This window comes from Mytilus californianus, unplaced genomic scaffold, assembly GCF_021869535.1.
Source record: "Mytilus californianus isolate M0D057914Y unplaced genomic scaffold, xbMytCali1.0.p SCAF_5, whole genome shotgun sequence".
Lineage (NCBI taxonomy): Eukaryota > Metazoa > Mollusca > Bivalvia > Mytilida > Mytilidae > Mytilus > Mytilus californianus.
This window is the reverse complement of record NW_026262701.1, coordinates 52,888,976-52,913,100: the sequence shown is the minus strand read 5'-3', so window position 1 is coordinate 52,913,100 and position 24,125 is coordinate 52,888,976. Positions and strand designations below refer to the sequence as shown.

At 31.9% G+C, this 24,125-nt stretch overlaps 1 protein-coding gene across 1 annotated transcript in view; it reads left to right on the top strand.

Moving 5' to 3' along the window:
* LOC127702493 (perlucin-like protein) overlaps positions 1–24,125 on the top strand; it is a 68,850-nt gene that overhangs the window by 5,737 nt on the left and 38,988 nt on the right. The window lies entirely within an intron of this gene.

Sequence of the window (24,125 nt, the reverse complement as noted above, 5' to 3'; positions counted from 1 at the left end):
ATAATGTTCTCTTCATTAATTTGGTTCCATTCTGATGCGTTCAACCGGCTTTAACAGCAGTTTTGATTCCTGTCAAAATTCTCAATACTGTACATGTAATCGGACTTGTGTATAAAGTGAAGCTTGCGAAATCGGAATTTTCCCCAAAATGATCTCTTTTTCACAAAGATAATTTTTGCCATACGAGAAATAGTTAAACAACTGTCGTAGGAATTTGAATCGCTTAATATCAATATTAATTTCAATAAAAATAATAAGCTCGCCAAAGGTTCTTTTATTATTGAAGTGAAATTAAATAATTCGAGTTGATATCAAGCTATATCAAATTCTCACTCGTTATATGAAACCTATAATTTTCTCATTGTGCACTTCCCATCTTATTGTATCAACTTTCCAACAGCATATTCATATTTAAAGAAGGTTCATGCTTATTGAAAAATATTGGTCAAATCATGGAGGTATTATATTATTACTTCCATGATAAAAGTGAGCCATATCTGGAATAATGAACGGACTAATGAAAGATTTGGTTGACCGATATTAACTGTCTGTGCCACAGATGACCACAGTTTTGTTCCCCATGTCGTCACAATCCATCACTTTTTATTCTCGTTTATGGATTTACCGCATTCATTTAACATTCGTACTCCACAAAATAAGAACTGATGCAGATACTTATCAACTTATATATTAGCCGATGCTTTAGATTAATAATTAGACGAATAAGATATGAAAAAATGGTGTTTTATTGTTTATTGCTTATCTATTATAACTGAAGTTTTAATATGATTATTGAAAATAATGAAATGTCGAAAAGTGTTTAATCTCGTGAAGAAAAAAAGTTAAGTATAATTTTTAAGGAAAAAAGACAATAACCTGTTCGTGTTTAGTTTTTTTTTTCTCCATATAGACTGTATCATATTACGGTAGTACAATGTAAAATATCTAAATAACAATATCTACAGAATTGTTTTTGAGAAATAACGGATATTTACTTGGAAGTTAAAATAGATTTTTGTAAGTAATGTAGTAAAATTATTTAGATTTAAATTTAACCAATAATTGACATTATTTTTTTCTGGGTATTATTGTTTTGTTTTGGTAGTTCTTATCAATATTTTCCGCAATCTGTCTCGGTCGTTAAAAATTTAAGTGCCAATTTTTTTTTTGTCATTGTTTTCTTTTTTCATGGATGAAATATTGTCTTCTTACGTTATGACGAAGTGTACGTAATTAACTACTCCACAGATTTTTTTAAAAATTTCACAGATGTATTCTGCTTGTAAAAATACACCAGATAATAAATTAAGAAAAAGGGTAACCGTTTTCGTTTTTGAGATACGAGCTGTTGAAATTAACAGTATGATACGCCAAAAAAATACATAGAATGTATAAGGAAAATCGTGAAATTCGGCAGGTATTTGTTTTACATTTTAAAGATATTCTATTTTAATTCAGTAATTCAAATTTCAAAATGCCATGTGCCACACCTATCGTCAATACCACATATTGCTGTGAGCCAAACATTTTGATTGAATTAAACCAGATTATCGAAAATATAAAATTTTGCTAATCTCTATTAATAACTTGATATTTTGTATAGAATCTTGTCAAATGTTGAAGACTTTATATTGTCCTCTACATTATTTTTTTTTTATTCAGGTTGCTATCTTATTATGATGCGCATTTATTACTTTCTGGGCAAAATTTCAAATACAACAAATTTTCATAGAATTCAAAATCCACTGTCCGTTGATAAGTGGAGTATATTTTAATTAGTAAATTGTCAAATTGTCGCTACTTCGATATTCTAATTTCTTTTTTTTTTCTTTCTTATTTTCGTTTTTTTAAATGATTTAAGCCAATATTACAAGAAATCATGTCTGATTTTCCAAGATTAATCTGTAAGTTTTATTATCACGTCCGTAACACTTGTATCGTTAACCGATGATGTTTGTGGTTATTTATGAGGAAAGAATTACTGTGAAAGTACTTTTATTCGTGAAGGTACCACTTTTCGTCGTTTTCTCGGATGGCTTTATGCACGAATTTAAGTGTCCAACGAAATAAAACAACTGTTGCCCAAATCAAGACATGGAAAGATCCCCGTGTAGGTTTGACTACATGGATACGGCCATATAATCTAGAGAATACGTAGAATATCAGAAAACGCACTATGAACTATATATACAACTTCAGACAAGATTTTACCCTTTTAATCTTTAAAAAATCTAAACTGTACGACTTCTTACCTTTTAATACTCATGAAAAATTATTTAATGGACAGCTTTCGTCAGGTGCAATATTTGTTTCCAGTTTGTCATAGTCTCTTCCTGTCGTTATTTCCTAACTTTCTACCAGATATTTACAGTAAGTAGTAAGACAGGTGTAAATGTGGTACAATAATTGCTTGTTAGACCTTCTCAAACAAGTTTCTCTCAAGTTTTTTTTTATTAGGATTGACACTGCTCATTCTGTTTTTACGTCGTGACCTGTAAAGAGTTTGTTTCGAAATTGTTATCACCGCTGTTTCAATTTTCTTATTAAAGAAAATATGGAGATATTATATGCGTCAGACGTATGACAATTTAGAGAGAATTGTGCTGCTAAGAAATTATTTTGTTTGATTTTTAGGAGACATGATATATCAATACTTTGTTACTGACCCGATCGATGAATTACAACGCGGTGGATACACATTGTTTGTTAAGCGCACTCTTTCCTATATGAATAAAATCCTCAAAGATACCAAGATTAAAATTGTGTACGCCAGACGCGCGTTTCGTCTACAAAAGACTCATCAGTGATGCTCAAATCAAAAAGGTTAAAGAGGCCAAAATGAAGGATGAAGTTGAAGAGCATTAAGGACCAAAAATTCCGAAAGGTTTTGTCAAAAACAACTAAGGTAATCTATTTCTGGCGTAGAAATTTGTTCGAAAAAATTTAAAGTTTTATAAAGGTATACGCAAAAGTGCCAGTGGTATGAGTCATATTTTTAAATGTCAATACTTATCAATGGGGTGGCATTTTATGAATAATGTGACAATGGGTCGTCAATATTCCTCATCTTTTAAAATGTCTGTAAAAACTATGTACAGTTACAAACTCATCTTGATGTCATATTGGTAGGGATTTTCGAATAAATCAATTTACGAATAGGGGGAATTTGAACCCCAGACGGACGTCAGATCAGTATCCATTTTTTTCTTTAATCACACCAAACACAGCATCTGACGTAATTCTAATACTGCAAAGCACTCCATTTTTATTTTTTAACCCTGTATACCACAATTACCCATGTGAAAATGAAAAATCGTCTAAAAGAAATAATCCACAGTGCTTTTCAATATACAAATGGTAGCATACGCTATAAATTTATTACTTTGGGATACCATACGGCATATTTTGTGAAAAATGAACAAAAAGGTAAAACATGCTACACAGAGGAACAAGTGATCAGTATGCTGGATTTTCTAATTAACAACATATTTGTTAAATTTGGAGGTAGACTTTTTCAACAAATTGTCGGCATTCATATGGGAACGAACTGTGCGCCTCTCCTTGCCGACCTCTTCTTATTTTAATGAGTCGGAGTTCCTTCAGACACTAGTCAAAAACAAGAATATAAAAGAAGCCAGATCATTTAATTTCACATTCAGATATATTGATGATGTTCATTCCATTAACAATTTAAACTTTTTTTATTGGGTTCCATTAATATATCCTCCGAAACTAGAAATTAAAGAAACAACAGACACGGCTTCCTCCGCCTCATTTTTAGACTTATACCTCGAATTTGACATAAGCGGTCATCTCAGTACCAGAATCTTTGACAAAAGAGACGATGTTAATTTTTAAATTATCAATTTCCCCCACCTTAGTAGCAATATACCAACTTCACCTGCATTTGGCATATACATTTCCCAACTCATTCGATAGTCAAGAGCTTGCAACTGCTACTCAGACTTTATTAAACGTCACCAGAGTATGAGCAGAAAGTTGATGAACAAGGAATATGTCAAAGAACGTCTCGTCCTTTTTCTGAAAAAGTTCATCGGAAGATACCAAGACCTTGTTGGTAAATATTCCGTATCACCTTCACAAATAATACATGATGGTCTTGAAGCATAGATTCTAGGTACTGACGTTGTTTATCATCTTAATAGAGTGTTATAGAATTCTTTTATTCGTCTTTGTAAATTATTAACCTTTACTGTTTAGTTCATTTTTGGTAATATCCATTTGGCGTGGCTCGGTATTTATACATTCCGCCATTGTGTTATTGTGCTATGGTAATTTTTTGTATTCTTATCTTTCATTTTTGCTTATATTAAAGCATAGGATTAACGGTGAGTTATCGCATGAATGTAGCTTGGAGCGACCCACCTGTCGCTTGCCTTGTGTTTTACTGTAAAACTTCAGTTAAAACTAATTTATCTTGTTATAAAATTAAGGTTTCAACTCAGTTCGTTCCATGTGTGTTAAAAGAATACCCATCTAACCATCCTAATGTGGATACGTGAAATACCGGTTTTTTGAAAATAAAACTATATATATGTTTATGCAAAATTTGTAAAAAGAATTGGCAGATTGGTTGTGTTTCGTTCGACTTTTTTGACATTTACACTCAAAGATACTGATTCCAGTATGCTCGACTTGTGATTTGAAAATAAACTTAATCTGGTTCATTCGGTACAAATAAAGTAAATTCATATATAGGCCCTGTTTACCATTTGACCTCTATACATGTTTCCATTGTTTGTTCTCGAGGAAAGTCCTTCCAACAGTATGTTTTCACTTCTTAGAATTGAATTTCACAATATTTGCACAATAAAGCAGCATATTTTGTTTTTTCCGTAATATTATACTGAAACTTATTACAAGGCTACAGGAAAACATTTAAAGGTTATACTTCTCGTGTTACCTTTTGATGATACAAATTCAGTTACTCTGTAATAATCCTTTAGCCTCGCTTCAACACGAAGAAATCAACAACAACAAGGTTTGTGGTTTTGTTTTCTGTTTTTAAAATTTAAGTGCCTTTCGCTATTAAAAATGTTTTGAAACCCATTAATAATAATTTATTATATTTTGTGTTTCATAATTGTGTTTGCAAATTTCTTGCTTGAATGAAAAAGATAACCGGTTTAGGAAAAATGTGTACAATTGTAAACAATAAGGTGCTCTGTTCACATATATCTTGAAAATTTGCTACGAAGCACAAAAACTAAAACATTAAGAAGCAAAGCTATAATTTATCAATTAATTAGATATACTTTTACCGTTTTTTCTATGAAATTAATAAGATCAATCTTGTCTACGCACTATAATATCTGATCCTTTGAAAATGGTGTTTTAAGTTTGGGAAAGTTTTTTTTGACATTATTAATTTATTGGTTGTTATACTGACTTTGAACTAGCTTCGTTAACTGCGAGTACTCTTAGATCGGTATTTTGTATTTTTGTAAGTTGTTTTTGTGCTTTATGTCGATCCGATGAGTCAATCCTTTTCAGCTGAATTTAACAGTGTGCTTTTATGTTGTACTGTCACACCACTGTCCCGGGATAGGGTAAAATCAGGCCGTCGGTTTTGTCGTGGGAATTGTTTTACTTTTTTTTTGTTGTGCCTTTTATAGCTTATACTATATGGAATAGGTTTGCTTATTGTTGGTGGACATACGGTTATCTATACTTGTTGAAATCTATGTCATTTTGACTCTGCTGGATAGTTGTCTCATTTGCTATGATACAACATATTCCTTTTTTTAATATTGGATCGTCATGAATCGCTACTATTGATTGATCATTTTGCAAAAAAGGAAATAGAAGTATTAGTTATATCACACATTGGCATTGCCTTATCATAAATCTGGTAAAAATTCTAATTCTGACGTGGCTTAATTTATACATTGTACATGTACACTACATCTTTAATGTAATGAATGACATACTAAATTTATAAATTCATGGAACTTCATGATTTACTTAACGTAGATTATAGAAAATCGCAAAATAAATGCAATTGAATAAAGCTCATACTTCTATTCTACGTTATGTATATGTACATTACAAAGTCTGTGTCAAAAGTTCTAGATGACCTTTTTAATACGTCGATTTGGGCAGAATGCTCTGCTGAATATCAATTACAGTACACCTTTTCATTGAAGACTTGTAGATATTCGGGGTTATATCAGCAAAGTTTAGGCTAAAGTTGCCACTATGGAGCTTGAATTGTTGATCATTTACGGAGCACCACCGGGCTTGTTTTTCTTGTTTTTTTTATTTGGTGGTTCATGTTTCTTGATCCTAATTTTTAAGTGTAGCGTTTTATTATTATTGGCGGTCTTTTCGTCGTTTTTTTTTAATGTTTAACCCTTGTGTTATCTGTTTATTAGAATTATAATTTTGTGGTTGTCCATCAATATCTTCTACCTTTCTTTTTATTTGATAAATACCGTCATAATTTCGTTGTAAAATACGAAAACGACCACGTTGCACATTAGGTTTATATAGTTTTGATATGCAAATACACTCCTTATGAGAATGACATGGCTACATGATATAAACAAGACTAACTAATCCAAATCCTCCCCCCCCCCCCCCCCAAAAAAAAAAAGAAAATCTAAATAATAACTATAAATTTTGTTTTCTTTAGTCTCCAAGTAATTAACAGGATGACGCTGTTCACATTGTTTGTCGTTCTTTGTTGCGTTTCTGTGATCACATCAGAAACTTGTTTTGGGCAGAAGGAAATTTCACTTATATCAACTATAGAGTATACTTTGAATACTTTGAAAAACAGTTTGAAAGATAAGGTCGTATATTTCTTATATTTTTATGCATACATGTACCTAAAATTGTTTCTCAGACTGTACATTTCTTCTTAAAAACTGTACATATGTTAGTGTAACTCCATTTTTCATCATGGGTCACTAGAAACTTAAACCTTGAATGTACAAATGTGTATCTTCTATTTGCTAGACCATGATTTAAATTGTGACCTGATGTTAGTTTAGCAGCTGTAGTTACGAAAACTGCAATTATTCCGAAATGAGACAAATCCATAGTTTTGAAATTAAATGATTAAAAAATCAGAGAAAAGCGTGCTGGTTGCAAGTACTGTCTTTTGAGGAATAGGTTCATTGTATCATTTTAATGTATCAATTGTTTCCAATGAAACATGAATTCTTTGATACTTAACATTGCTCAGAATAACGTATTCTTATAGATCAAGAACACTTCCAGTCTTACTAGGTTTTGTTTTTCTATATTATACGCAAGCGATTATTTTTCCACAGGAAAATCCGCTGAGTGTCCATCAGGATGGAAGGAGTACAAGAAACATTGCTATTATACTTCACCTGTCATCACAACTTGGTATGAAGCTGAGGTTTGTTTCGTTATAAATAGTTCAGCAAGTGTATAATATTGAACCTTTAAGTTAGTAAAATACCCTTTTCTAGTTTCTTATCATGCTGTCCGGCATTGAAGTTCAAAACGAAGCTTGTTTGGCAATATTTCAAGTTATTACTGCTCTGTGATAACTTTTTAACTTATGTCAAAACTCCAGCGAATAAAATCTATAATAGCAAAAACTTAAAGTGCATACTGCCTGTCAAATACATCATTTTATATCTTGAATCAACTATATAACAAAGGTGTCAGTATTGTCAGTGCGAATAATAAAAATGATATGACATTTGTTTTTAACAACATTTCATTGGTGCCTATAATCGCTTTTCCTTATTAAGGAAGCTTTTTTTTCTAGCACAGTCTCTAGATTTGACGGGAACTTATTCATAGTATACATATGCAAAAAATATTGTTGAAGAGACTAATATTGACCTTACATGTAATATTCTTTCTACTTGTAAGGACATAAAAGATGTAAATAAAATAAAAAACGATATAAAGTTAAAAATGAAAAATAGATAATTTTATGAAGATTTAATTGAAACTAAATTTGAAAACATTGATGATAAAAGTAAATTTTATCTATATAAAAAAATTTAAAAAAATTCCAAACTAGAATCTTATCTAAATATATCTAATTTTCAGATAAGGAGATTGATCACTAAATTTAGACTAAGTGATCACTCCCTCTTATTTGAAAAGGGGAGATATTTTAAAATCCCAAGAGAGAAACGACTTTGTCATAAATGTAAAATACTGGAGAATGAGAAACATTTTTTACTCTATTGTGATTATAATAAAACACTAAGAAATGCCTTTTTTTAAACACATATGTACTGAAAATAATAACTTTAATAATTTAAATGAAGAAGAAAAAAATCATTATTTTCTAAATCCATCAACGCCTTTACAAACAAATAAGTTAGGATCCTTCTTGAAAAAGTCATTAGAACTGAGGGCAGGGGACTCTTAACAGCTTGTTTGTTTTTATAAATTTTGATGCTGTTTTTATTGTGTATGTTTGATATGTATGCATATATGTTTATTGTGTTAATACATGTTGGCCACAAACTGTAAAGTTTATACGACAATAAAATATTTGATTTAAAAAAAAAAAAAAATTAATAGCGCTTTTAATTTTTATAGAAACTATGCAAACAAAAGGGTGGATATCTTGCACAGATAACAGATTCTGCCGAAGATGCATGGGTCGCAAACATGCTGAGAAGTAATTAAAAGCATTGTTTGCTCTGCCAAAAATAAGCTATCTATTAATAATGTATAAATATTACTTTCTGTTCTGGTAATTATTACATCACCCAATTAAATTTCGGTCTTCAAATTTCTGAAGGTGTGTATTAATCCGACAAAACCAGAGGACCACAAAAGGTCTTTAAAAACAGAAAGTAGAATGAAGCACATTCGGATCCTTGTAAGCAAAGCTTGGATACATGATCTGTATTTTAATCAGATTGGAACAACAGTAACTGGTGATGGGATTGATTATTCGTCGAGAACGTCTGAGTTCTTTGGTTTTTGTGTAGGGTTTTCTGGACTACATTTTTGTCTTTTTTTTTTTATTTTGGTCATAGTATTGTCTGGTCTTCTTTATCGTATTGTTTTGAATGCTTCCTTGGTATCTTCGTACTCTTTTCTTTTTTGTTGTTGTTGTTTTTAATGATGTCACTTAGATATTTATTAACCCGCTATTGTAAGATGTCTAATCAACGTATATGACTTATTAATGTTTTTAAGAATAATACGACAGGTGTGCCATGTGGAGCAGTAACTGTTGATCCTTCGGGAGCACCTGAGTTTATCCTTTGCTTTTGATGGGATACTTGTTGCTCAATCTTTGGATATCTCGGTAGTGTTATAGGTTCTTACGGTTTGTTATTTCGTGGTTTTTGTTTTGGCTGAAGTGGTGTCTGTTTGGTCTTGTGATTTTGTTCTTTGGCTGCCTCTAATAGACTGATTTCTACAAAGACATAGCAGATATAACATGTAAGATATTTATTATAACATGTAAAAATAATGAAATCCAAAATATGATATTGTGTAGTTTATATTTGTATATTTTATAATAGCTCAATCAAAACACAATCGTTAATCATTTTATTTTACTATCAAAATGTTCTCTAACAGGAGCTGTCCAGCATCGCCATGGATATTGGATGGGAGCAGAAAACTTTACCGATGGAAAATGGAGGTGGATCAATGACTCGTCTAAAGTTCAATATACCCATTGGAATCTTTATGAACCAAGTAATAGCGGAGGTGTAGAGCATTGTGCTCACTTTTGGAGATATGCGAATTATAGATGGAATGATACTCACTGCACACAAGGAGGTATTGGATACCTATGTGAAAAAATAAAGGTAAGAAAAATAATTGTACACATTACTTTCTTAATGCGATGTAAGAATGTTTTTTTTTTATTCTTAAAAAAATCAACAGTTGCAGGTTTGTTTTTGAGACATTGTTCGTTCTTATGAAATTAAATATGTCCAACATTATTATATATGCCTTAAACATTTTATAGGCCTGGATATCATAGAAAAAAGGGTAACATTTTTGTTGTTATTTTATGTGTTGTAACCTAGCTAATCAATTATACAAAAATGAGATTTGCGTTTCTCTAATTTTTTTGCTATTTTCACATTTCTTGATCGGTGTGAGACAAATATTTCTCCTCACTAGTGAAATATCTGTTCTCGGCAAATGATTGGTCGAAAGTTAATTGTGACGTCAATTTTTCTTGGTTTCTTCTGAATTTTCCTATTGTGACGTTATGAAAAAAGGCGACCATTCCTGATGACGTCACATAAAAAGTACACAACTTTCTTCAAATCTATGAAAAGGAAGGATAAAAATCATAAGAGATACAGATTCCACCACTATAACTCGTGTATTACGATATTTCTCCACTCTCAACAGTTAAATCTTAATTATTTAAAAGCTCGGCAAGCCTCGCGCTTTAAATATTAAAATTTAACTGTCTCGAGTGAAGAAATATCGTACCACACTTGTTGCAGTGGTGGAATCTATATTTCTTGCACCAACATTGTATTCTTTAACGCAGGAGATCTGTTATTTTGAGACAGTATTAGATTCACGAAAAACATAATTATCTTTTTTTTACAGTGATCCAGTTGACTTCCTTACTCAAAACTGATGAAACCTTTGACAAGAAGAAAACAAAAGCTTTTATGCAATGTATTAAAACAAAAATAAAAAAATGAAAAAAATATAATAAAAGTTTTTCTTAAATATCTTGGGTGCATTTGCTGTCAAAATCATGTTCACCGATTTGACTCAAATTCTCATGTTTGATTTATAACCTACTAAAACGTTTATCAAACTTACAAAAATAAACAATAAACAATGTATGGACTCAATAATACTTTATGTATCCGCATTTCGAGGGTAATTTAGTCAAGCTATGGTGTTAACCATCGTGGAGTCCTCCGAAGAATATACTCTGCAAAAAAAAGGAAATGCATACTGGTTTTTTTAGAATTTTGATACATATAAAAATAAGGAGATGTGGTGTGATTGCCAATGAGACAATTATCCACCAAAATCCACCAAAGTTCAAATGAAGTGGATGTAAGCAGTTATAGCAAACCGTACGGGCGCCTTAAACAATGAGAAAAACCCATAACGTATGGTCGGCTATAAAAGGTCCCGACATGAGAAATATGAAACAATTCAATTGAGAAAACTAGAAGCCTAATTTACGGAAAAAAAAACGACTGGCATGAACAAACGACTAATAACCACTGAACTGCATACCCCTGACGTGGGACAGGCGCATAAAGAATGTGGCGGAGTTAAACATGTTTGTGAGCGCTCAACCCTCCCTTAACCTGGGACAGTGGTGTAACAGTACAACATAAGAACAAACTATAAAAATCATTTTAAAAATGCTTAACTCATTACAAAATCAATACAAAATATAAACATCAAACAAAAACAAAAACAAATACAAAAACAAAAACAAAAACACAGAGTGGACGTGGCAGGGTATAGATCCATCTCTCATCCCTAAGAACAAAAAAGACACTAAGAACAAATCTAAGAGTACTTGTAGTTACTGACAGCTAGTTCAAAGCCAATAACAAAAAATTAAAAAATCGTGTATCTAAGACTAAAATGTCTTTTGATTAGAAATTTTACAATTTTATTATTAATAAAGATATTCACTCAAAACGTGTTTGATTGAGAAGAGGACAGTTAATTTCTTCGAGATTGATGAATAAAAGTCTATTCATCAAAATAAGAGTTATGCCGGGGCCATTAAAGTTAGTACCGTGTATGACCAGCTCTCACTGCTAAGACTGCTATGCATCTCATCGGAATTGATGCTATCAATGTTCTACACGCTGGCACACACGTTTATCTAGTTGGTCCCATAGATGCTCAATAGGATAAAAGTCCGGTGATTTGGAAGGTCAAGGTACTACATTGATGTTAATCTGCTCAAGGAAGTCCATTGTTAAACGTGCTGTGTGAGGCCTAGCATTGTCCTGCTGGAATAAGTCCTTCTGTCGGTCATTTACATGTATAAGGCGAGGTTGGAGATTGTCGTCTCTGTACTTTTGAGCCTTCAAATTACCTTGAACATGTACCATTTCCGTTTTAAGGTCATTAGAGATAGTCCCCCACATAATGACACTTCCTCCACCGAAGCTGTCCACTTCGTGGACACACGAGGAAGCTAAACAATCATTCATACGCCTGTAGACACGAGTTCTCCAATCACGTTTCTGAAGTATAAAACGGGACTGATCACTAAACCAGATTCTGCGCTAGTTGCGGATTGTCCAGCCTTCAGTCTGTTGCACCATCGGACTCTATTCCGTCTGTGTAACGTTCTCAAAATGGGTCCAAAATACGGCATCCTGTGTCTAATGCCATCTTGTCGAAGTCGATTGCGATTCACTTTCAATGTTGACATTCATTTCCTTTTAATGGCTGAACACGCCTAGTTCATGTGTAATCTATCTCTAGCTAAGGAGTGAAATAGAAGGTCACCTGAATACGGATTCAATGAGATCGAAGTAATCACTTGCAAGTGAATTATTTCTCAGCGATGTTTCTTTGCTGATTTTTTTTTTTTTCATGTCTCGTAGCTAAAGTCCCTTTTATATAAAAATAAGGAGAAACGGTATGACTGCCAATGAGACAACTATCCACCAGAGTTCAAATGAAGTGGATGTAAACAATTAAATGCTAATCGTATGACACTGAGACATCTCTTACCTAAAAATCGACTATAAAAAGCCCCGTCATAAAAAAATATTACGCCAAAAACTACCAGCCTAAGTTATAATAATTGTTTAGTACCAAAATTTAGCTGCTTGTTGGGGAAAAAAACTTCGACTAGTAATTTACAATATGTTGTATTCAATGTGGTTAACATAACTCAAAAGACGAAACCTTCTAACTTTGACCATATGGAAATACATTTCTAGAGGAATTATAAGCTGTCATTTAAGGTAGTGTCTTGGTTGCAAATTGTACTCGTTTTCGTAATGGTTTTTGTTATAAACAGTTTACTTCATGAGAGATCACGTGATACTGTAGTTAAACGTTTAGAGGAAAAGGTAAACAACGAATGAAAAACACTTTACACGTGTTGTTTATTTATTGATAACTCCCGCTAATTTTCTTTTAACCAGCAACATTATGAAATATAACTCAAGTCGCTGTTATGGTTCATATTGTATTGACACTTAAGATCGTCGTGAGACCCTTTCAGAAACTGTAAAGATGAAAAACTTTAATTAAAACCGTGAATGTTTGTTATAATTTTCATGATTAAAAATGGTGCTGTGAATCAGCTAAACGTCAGGGATCAGTTAGAGTACATACACTTACTGTAACAGTCCCTTTCCTCTTGTTATTGAATACATATAACAACGTTTTAATTTGTTTATTTCTCGCTGTCTAAATTTTGAGAAAATTGAAAACAAACTTTTTTCAATTAGTTTCAAAAAGAAGAATAGCCATCGGTATTTTCCAGTACTTTGTTGCAGGAAGGCAAAACTTTAAAAAAAACAAACCTATTCCTCATCTCACAAAAGGTTCACTAAAACATGCATTAAGAAAGAAATGCCGAAGGTTTTATTTACTACTTGAACAAAAATGCTCCCTTTTGTGTGTTGTGTTTTTACAGACAATCGTATTACTATAATAGGAACCAATTCTTGTCCCCTGCTATTTGTTCGGTTTTTTTTTATATGTCATACAGACTTACGCATGAACGTCTGAAGAAGAACGAAAAAGAAGTTAGCATGCCTTTAATTTTAGTTATGATGATCGAATGAAAAGATATATATGTTATCATATACTTATAGAAAACAATGGTATAGTTGTATCCCATGATAAAACTAATTTGTACATATGTTTATTCATTAAATTTGAAGAATTGTCTTAGCCTCAAGATATGACTTTTGTTATCAACTGCTTCCGGTTTATATCAACTGCTTCCGGTTATTATCGCATGCCTTTCTGTAACGTTATCGCATGGCATTTCGACGTCACTCGGCAAATTCCGGAAAATACACCTCAATGGTACGTTTTTAGTGAAAAACATAACTAAGTTGGATAAAAAAGAAATATTAGGAATCAGGAAAATATATTATTAATAAATGCAAAAAAAATAATACAATAAATGTATTTTTCAAAGTTTTAAAAAAAAGTTCTTGTCCGTATGTCCTCTGCTGAAGTATATGATAAAAAGAACATAACATGTCATTTTTCATATCAGACCCCTTATTAGCCTTTGGTCAAAATCATCCCTCGAGCCTGTCGGCTCTCGGGCTGATATCATGACCTAGGGCTGATAAGGATTCTGATATGAAAATGCCATGTTATAATCTATATTTATCATATACTTAGCATTGCTTAAAGTAAATAACTTATAATTTTTACAGTATGATAATAGCATTAACGTTACGTGAAATCCATATTTTCCGAAATGGTGTTTAGCGGGCTGATATGAAAAATTTATCACATGCTTCCGACTATTATCACAAGCCTTTCCGTAACGTTATCGCATGGCATTCCGGCGTTACTCGGTAAATTCCAGAAAATACACCTCAATGGTACGTTTTCAGTGAAAAACATTACAAGGTAGGGCACAAAACAATTATTAGGACACAGGAAAATATATTGTGGAAAAAAACAAATGATACAATAAATGCATTTTTCAAAGTTTCCAGTATAATTTAGAAAGTTACATTTTTGTTGTACTTTACAAAAGTTCACTTTTCCAAACAGTGTTCATTATGTTTTAATGATTTTTTTTTTCGTCAATATAAAAATATATTATACTGTTGTTTTTCTCCTCTGTTGAGGCATATGATAGAAAGATTTCATGTCGGATGTATTACATTTTGTGTCCGACGTCCGTAAACTTTTCACTATTTGAATTTCTATTATTTTTCTTTGTTGAAGCATATGATAAAAAGATCATAACATGTCATTTTTCATATCAGATGTATTATCCGCCCTCGGTCAATATCAGCCCTCGAGCCTTCGACTCTTGTGCTTATATTAAACCTTGGGCTGATAATACATCTGATGTGAAAAATGCCATGTAATAATCTGATAGTATCACACTGAACGCACTATGATATAAATAAGTGATACGCAAAATGCGTGAATTTGGTTGACCTATCCCACAATGTGTTCCGAAATAACGACATTTCCATTCGGTATTCGTAAGATCAATAATGACTTTCAAACGTAACAACGGACTACATTTCCCCTTGACAATAGAGATTTTTTTGCTTCTACAATAACATACAAAACACTCGGAATGCTGCATCAACAAATATTATTTTCTCTAATTTGATTCCATTCTAGAGCGTTCAAATAGCTTAAATAAAGGCAACAGTAGCATACCGCTGTTCGAAACTCATAAATGGATAGAGATAAAAACAAATCCGGGTTACAAACTAAAACTGAGGGAAACGCATCAAATATAAGAGGAGAACAACGACACATCAAAAACACAACATTAAAATGTAACACACACAGAAACGAACTATAATATAACAATGGCCATTTAAAAACGTTTGGTGTTAACAGTAGACCTGGTTCCTAATAATATTCCAAATACCGTAAGCGGACTTATATTTTAAGTGAAGCTTGCGAAATCGGAAGCTTCCCCATCAGTTTTCTTTACACATTAGTCATAAAGTTTATACCAAAAGAGAAATTCAATTTGGTTTATTGCCAATTGTGTACTTTCCATTTAAATGCATGAATATTCCAACAGCACATTCATTATATCATTTTATTCAAAGAAGGTTCATGCTTATTGAAAAATATTGTAAATTATTGGGCAAATTAAGTCATGTCTTTGAATGGTGCAACCAAATAAAGATTTGATGGGGCGATATGGATGACCACATTTTTTGCACTTGTCGCCCCAATCAAATCTTTTCTCGTTTATGGATTTACCGCATGCATCTAATATTCATTTTCAACAAAACATTCCTTCAATAGACCATTTTCATACCTTTTAAGTTTACCATCGGTGCATCTTGGGATGGGGGATTGTCAGCTTGATTTTACCACTTTTAGTTGCTCCCACTTGACCGAGTACCAGAATGTCTTATCACAGAAAAGGAAACCTGTAGAAAATCCGGTGATATGAAAATGTCCCGTTAATGCCATTACTTATCAACTTAAATATAAGCCGACGATTTTAGTGCATTAGATTAAAAATGGTATTTTATAGTACATGTCTATATTGCCAGTTTATCAAAACTGAAGTTATGAAAAGATAATTAAATTAAGGAAATGTTGAAGAAAAGTTTTTAGAGGCTTTATTCGTAAACAAAAACAATAACATTTTTCAGTGAAAATTACAGTAACTGTAGCCTTTTCGTGTTTATTTTTCTTTTTTCCATATATGACTGTATCATATTACGGTAGTTCCGTGTAAAATATCTAGATATCAACAGAATTGTTTGGAAAATAACCAATATTTACATGTACTGAGAGGTTAAATTAGATTTTTGTAATTTATCTAGTAAAATTACTCAGATTGTAATTTAATCAATAGTAGCCATTATATCTGCAGAATATGTTTTCTAAGTATTCTTATTTTGTTTTGGCAGTTCTAGTCCATTTTTTTCCGAAACCTATCTCGGTCGCTTAAAAAATTAAGTGCCAATTTTTATTCATTGCTTCCTTGTTTATGGATGAAATTTTGTCTTTTCACGTTTTTTTTAGTTTTCCAAACGTCCAGTTGCAAACATTGCATGCATATGTAACAGTAAATTTGGTACGGTAGTAAAATTTGTCCGCCAGACTTTTTTTCCTAGTTAATCAAGTCCATGACCATTATTTTACTAGGAATTTAAGTCCCAGGACAAATTTTCCTAGGAAAATAAGTCCATAACTAGTAAAATATGTCTGGCACTTATTTTCCTAGGAAAAATTGTCCTAAGACTTGTTTTTCTAGTAATTTTTATTATATTTTAAAAATTATTGAAAATAAAAAAAAACGTTTTCTTAGTTAAGATTGAAAAGTTTCATTAATTTTTCTTATTAAAATAAAAGGACATTGCCGGACGTTATAACCTAGGCATGTTAATGACATGGACATGATGTCCTAGGAAAATTATTCTGGGGATATAAATTTTATAAAAATATTAATACACAACTCTAAAACAATATTAAAACATAACATTTAAATTTAACTTTCAAAATAAAGGGAATGGACGTTTTTACCTAGGAATATTAATGACATGGACATGATTTCCTAGGAAAATTAGTCTGGTGACATGAATTTTATTAAAATATTAATGCACATCTCTTAAACAATATTAAAATATAAAAATTGAATTTCCATTGTTAACATGTAAATAATTTGTTTCATTAAAATTTTCCTTTTAAAATAAATGGCATGGACGTTTTTACCTAGGAATATTAATGACATTGACATGATTTCCTAGGAAAATTAGTCTGGAGACAAACATTATATTAAAAAAATTGATACACAACTCTTAAACAATATTAAAACATAACATTTATATTTACCTTTTAAAATAAAGGGCATGGACGTTTTTACCTAGGAATAACAATGACATGGACATGATTTCCTAGGAAAATTAGTCTGGGGACATGAATTTTATTAAAAATATAAATACACAACTCTTAAACAATATTAAAACTTAATATTTAAATTTCCAATATTGTTTAAATGTAAATGATTTGATTCATTAATATTTTTCCTATAAAAAAAAAGAACATGGACGTTTTTACCTAGGAATATTAATGACATGGACTTGAATTCCTAGGAAAATTAGTCTGGGGACATAAATTACTAACATCGGACTAAAAATACTAGTAAATTCTGTAACCATGGACTTTTTATACTAGTAATATGTGTCCACCCGGACATATTTTACCAGGACAAATTTATCTCTTACACATGTTTATGACAAAAAACATATTAGCAAACAATCAAGAAAGTAAATCCTGTACAGTATGTGTATAGGACAGTTAGTTCTAAATAAAATGATGTCATGTTGGATAAGGACAGAAATTTTGACAGGCTACCTGGTCGATTAAAAATTAATGTGACCGTTATCCAATACCTTCTCTGTTTCAAGTGATTGTTTACATAATTCGCAATACTTTTTACTTTAGCTCATTGACCAATCCAATAACTGAGTTACATTACAATGAAAGATGTAGGTGTTTACACTTTGTTTTCTATGGCCTTTCACAAATTGCCGGAAAAAGAATTCATCTTATATTTTCATCTTTTGCGTTTACATTTACAGACCACGATATAAAGCCTGAACTATAACCACTGACAGTAAGGAGGAATAATACTTAAGGCCATCGTATAATAGGCAGCAACCAAACGACACAAAACCCCCAAAAACATATATCTACATGCATTCAGCTTTGCTTTCCGAAAAATGAAAAGCACCAGAACTTTTTCAGTTATCTTGTAAAATCGGGAAAACGAGTTTTGAAAGGTATTACGGTTACCGTTATTTTAAATATAATTGAATGTTATATACAATTGTTACAAATAAATAAAGATTTAGCACTTTTAATTTTTATGTCAGTAAAACAGACGACCGGATGATGATCTCGCTCGTTTTTGGCCAGCATACCATGATTCAGATTTGGACCGGAAATGACGCAGATCGTCTTTATGATCTTTGCTCAACATTGGAATGTAATTCATGGGTGAACACAATGTCTTATAACTTCCATAAAACAATTTGTGTCCTCCCTTTAGAATATAAATTTCAGGAAAATACAGGGAAGGATAATTTTCAGCGTTCAATTCTCTGTCAAGATTACAAAGAAAGCGGCACATTTTTGGTCCTCTCTCGGAAGAAAATTCACAATGGAAAATAATTATGTCACGCTTTCCATCTGAGCGGGGTGTATTTGGATTTTTTAATAGTTCTAAAATATCGTCCTTATGAATATTTTCAGCGCCTGGTATGTGACCACCTTCAAACTCATACGAGTATCTACTGTCAATTATACGAAAGCTGCCAATTGTATCATCGTATTTACCGTTTAAAACATCATTCATGGTGGCTGGAGTTATGTATCTTAGGTCATGGCAGTGCCCCTGAACGGTTGGTAAACAACATTCTTCCTTTCCATCTCCAGTGAGTATGGCGCCTTGAACTAAGACGTCTTCTGTTTTAGTATTGTTGTGTTTGATGGCGTCAGCTGACAAGTCTTTACTAGTATTGAGAATCTCAACATCAAACGATAAAGATTTTTTCAGTGATAGTTTTTGAGACCTGATGTACTTTCTCTTACTGTAAGATACAGGGGTGTTACAGTCGGTATAGTTGTCTAATTTATCGGTTCTCTTTCTCTTTAAGCTAAAGTCTGATTTGAACAAACTTAGTGAAGGTGAGTCGTCAAAGTCAGTAAAGTCCATACCAAGTCCGGAATCTTCGTCGAACAAATGTTTTATAAAGTCTGGAGTTTTGGGAATTTTATGACAGTTATCTCCTGTTGAACAATCCATTACGTTAACTGAAATAAAGGAAAAACAATGAAAACATTTTTTTCTAATACATTTTGTTTATTTTTGGATTGCATGAAAATCATTCAAATAATTTCATAATAACAAAAATGTAATGGTCGGAATTAAAAACATACTAGCACGAGATACAAGTAGAATTATTAAACATGCCGAGCCTTTTCAACAAATAAGGCTTCTATCCGAAACTGTATATGATTATATCTTTTATACTTTTATGGTAATACCGTCGTATACTGTAACCTCGCTCTCAAACCTTTTATAATATCTTTGGTTTTCTATACTCGGTAAGTTTCGAGCGTTCATCATGATTGTTTGTCCTGAAAGTCGAGAAATGCGCACGAAAATTTTGAATTTAAAAAACAATGCAGCTGAACTTACGTTATTTACGTTAATAGCGTGTAAGCATCAAAAGCTTTAAAATTGAAAATAAATGCGTTGTATTATATAATAATTAAACACAAATATTTTTAACCAAATTACATTGCTACAAAAACAGTTCAAAAATAAGGAGATGTGGTATGATTGCCATCGCGACAACTAACCACCAGAGTCCAGATTATATTATAGGTCACGAAACGGCTTCCGACAATGAACAAAATCCATGTCGTGTAGTCTTTTCATGCTTAGTTATATAAATGATATCCTTATTACACACAATTATGTATATCTGAAATAAGTTGAAAATATCTTGCAATGATAATCATTTTTTATAAATAAACTTACTTTTTTCGAACATTTTAATTGTGACCAGACAGTATTAGTATTGGCAGATTTCAAACAGAAAATGACCAGTGTTGTTATCGACAACTGTTTTATATTCTCAGCGGAAAACAAATCCCAATTACATCTAAACATTTGTATAACCCTTTCAAGGTGAAAACTTACTAAAACGGCTGATACTGGATTTTTTAAAATTGGGATCGTAGTAATACAGTGGACACCCCATATTTCATTATCAACAAACAGCTTTTATTTGCCAGTCGTAATTCCATCGTAAAAAAAATAGTATCGTATTCACTAAAATACAACAACATTTTGTTTTCCGATGCAAATCTTGGCTGAATTTCTGTCACCAATTCAAGCGGGTAAAAACGAATATTTCCCATTGTAGCCGTTCCTCTTCTGTGCATCTACAAAATATCGAATGTGTTAACTCAGTTGAATTCTTTTGTAATATTGAACACATTAACACTATTCAATAATGAAAATTAGAGAAAAATATAAAGATTTACTCTTAATTTTACCGTTTAAGATATCAATTCCTTGAAATTTGAAATGTTGCATTTTGATCTTGTACAGAAAAAAACGTTTGTTGCATTTAACTTTATACTTTAAAAACAGAAAAAATACTCGGAGAGTTTCTACAATAATATTGTGGTTTAATAGAATAAATAGTTCAAGAAACTGAAATGATCAAAATGGCATTTTCGGTAGATTATTTGATTGTCCGTTGTTATAATTTGAATATAGTACCAATAAATAGAATTTGAGGGAGTATAGATAACATTTTAATAGGCTTGTGATAAATATTGGGCGGGGTTTTAAATCAATTTACAAGAGAAACGCGTAAAATTAGCGAATTCATTCACCGTTGTTATATGTCCAGTGACAAATATAACAGTTATATCGGCAGTGCAAATGACGGCGTTTATCTTGAAATGTTAGAATTAAATTAAAAAGAAGTTTTCCACTTAGGTTAAAGAAATACAAAACGGAATCCAGAAATATTTTTAATCATGCGGGGTTATGTTTTTAAACCTTTTTTCCTTCCTTAAAGCTTTCTGATAATAGGGAAGAATGAAAAATACTTTCAGTTTGATTGTATTGCTATTTAAGCATGTTAAAACTCATCTAAAAAAAAATGCATAAAATTTTTGTTCGTTGTAATGAACAAAGGGAAAGAAAAATGTTCGTTATGCATGAAAAACTGTTTTCTTGTTAAATTTGATTTCATCGGATAGAATGGTTTGAAATATAGAATCACATTTTGTTTCCGATATGACATAATCAAGCACACCCTTATTAGTTAAATAACCTAGACTAGAATGGTACATACCTGGAAATTTATTCTAGTTGTACCATTTTGTTTTTCTCAGACGATTCTACTTCCAATATTTATCAGACGAAAAACACACATAATCCATTAGCATATATGCATAAATACTAGTTTTTTTCTTCTCCCGAAATACCACTTAAAGACATAAGTATCCTTTCAACCCCACTACAAGAAAGACATGCGTATCCAATGACTAAAAACGTAAATCTGGATGAACTTTATTCAAGATCTTTTTATGGTAATAACATGTATTCTGCTTTCATAAATACATCGTTAAGTGAGTAGATGGTCAGCTTGATCTTAATTTTTTCCGGATTATTGGGTACAACACGGGGGAAATGAAAAGAAAACCATTACAAAATGAAATAAAAAATGTTTTAAATGTTTGTTCTGAAGATTCGTTCTTAATATTTAAGGTGTATTTTAAGTCAGCGAAAGTCCAAAAAAACTGTTAATTCCTTGGACATAATGGGCGTCGGCCCTACGGGCCTCCGCTCAATTATTTCCCAGGAATGGACAGTTATTTAAATTGGACTTTCTCTATAACGTAACTTAAAAGGTTCTTACTTTCTGATATATATATATACTACCGAGCGAATCGAGTTAAAAGATTTTATGCTAAAAATGACAAATGTTCCAATCAAAAGGACTCCTTACGCTCCCCACCCTTAATCCGCCACTGTAAACATTCAAAATGTTTGGTATATTGTGATTTCCATCATTTTCCTTTGGAAGTAAATGAGATATTAAGCATTGGAGTCAAAAGAAATCCAACCGTTATTAATAAGGAATAGGGATTTCATTTAGGTTTCTCATCTCGACAGTTTCGTTCAACATGTTTAAGTTTGTATTTTGACTAACCTTATAGTCCTCCATGTAGTATACTAATACACGTGATTTCCCTGTAACAACTTATTCGTATAATTGTAGGCTGCTACCTATTCAGATTGTTATGGTAAGTGGAATTAGGATTTACACCCCAGTTCTATTGTTATACTTCAAAGTTTCTATTTCTGAAACAAGTGTAAATTGCATAAATCTATTGTTACGACTAACAATGGATTTTGACCACAGGGTGTGACGAGCGGCGTTTCTGGAAACCCCTGCTTCTACATCCCGCAAACAATGTCCATTGTTATTCGTAACAATAGAAATTGATTATTTTTTAAATAGCATGAACATAAGAAATTACTAATAGTGTTCACTACAAATTGTTTCATGATATTAAAAAAAAACACATTTTAGGAAATTCCAATAAGCATCTATATGGAATACAAAAATAATCCTTTAAATACTCTTAATTTTGCTTGAAGGTAATTTGTTTTATCCCAGTCATATGTCTCTATTCTAAAGCATTGATCTTTAAAAAAATGGGGATTCTAACTCCCGTAACCCCCCACCCACCCCCACCCCTCGATTACCCAGTTCCGCGGGTTTGACCCGACTTTTTTTAAAAAGATAAATGCATTTGAATGGTTGGACCCCCTTTTTCTCTTGAGTTGGGAACCCCCGGCTGGATCAGACCCTGATTGCAACCCCCCCCCCCCCCCCCCCCCCCACCAAAGGGAGTTCCTCAATATTAAATATTGTATGTTGAGCGTGTCTGGTAGTCGGGTTTCTAATGCAGACACACATATCCCTTAGTATGTTCGAATATGAATGTTTGTTTATTCTCGAGAAGAGGGGGGGGGTTTGATAAAGTCGTAAGATATAAAATACAGTTATGATTACCTTTATTATACTGATACAGGTAAGTACTTTGGGTTATAATATTGCCTTTATCTTAAACCTCTTCTACCAAATCCAATGCTTGACACAAAATGTCGTCCGTCTTTTACCCGTCCATATTGACAACTGTATACCAGGAGCATGATGTATTTTTTGTTTGTAATAAGAATAGTATTATTACACGTAACACTCAACCTTGACCTGCTGATCCATATTAGCACATGGATTTAACGGGAATATGCAAAACAACTTGACATTTGTAAAATATACTCACTTGTCAAAGTTTGAACGAAGATAACCAAAGAAAGGTTACTAGTGGGGTTTCATGTAATAAAAAATATTCTTATAAATCATGGTTTGATATTGTCAATAAATATGCTATCGTTTTTTTTTTTTTTCATTTAATAATCAATGTTAACAAATATAGGGTTTAGAATGGGGTGTAAATTAGTTATACACCTCGGGATACGGGGTGTCTGGATAAGAAGCCCCTCCGGCCTCTGGCCGACGGGGTTTCTTATCCAGACACACCTATCCCTCGGTGTATAACTATTACTGAAATCTATTTTCTTTTCACGATAAGTATAAAAGGCAAATCTTTATACAATAAAAAGAGATGAATGCGAAAAATAGGAAGATCTAGAATGGCGAAATAAATTTGAAAAAGTTTGGGTATAATCGTTTGTCATTCATTATGTTTTGACAACGTTAGAAATAGCGATAAGGTAACATATTTTTACATCTTTGAAAAAATAAAAATGTATGGAAATTATTTTTTTAAAACAATAATTTCGTATTTTTTAAATGTGCATTTGATTGTATTTTAGATAACTCCTTCCGTATTTCTATACTGTAACATATGAACAGACTGCA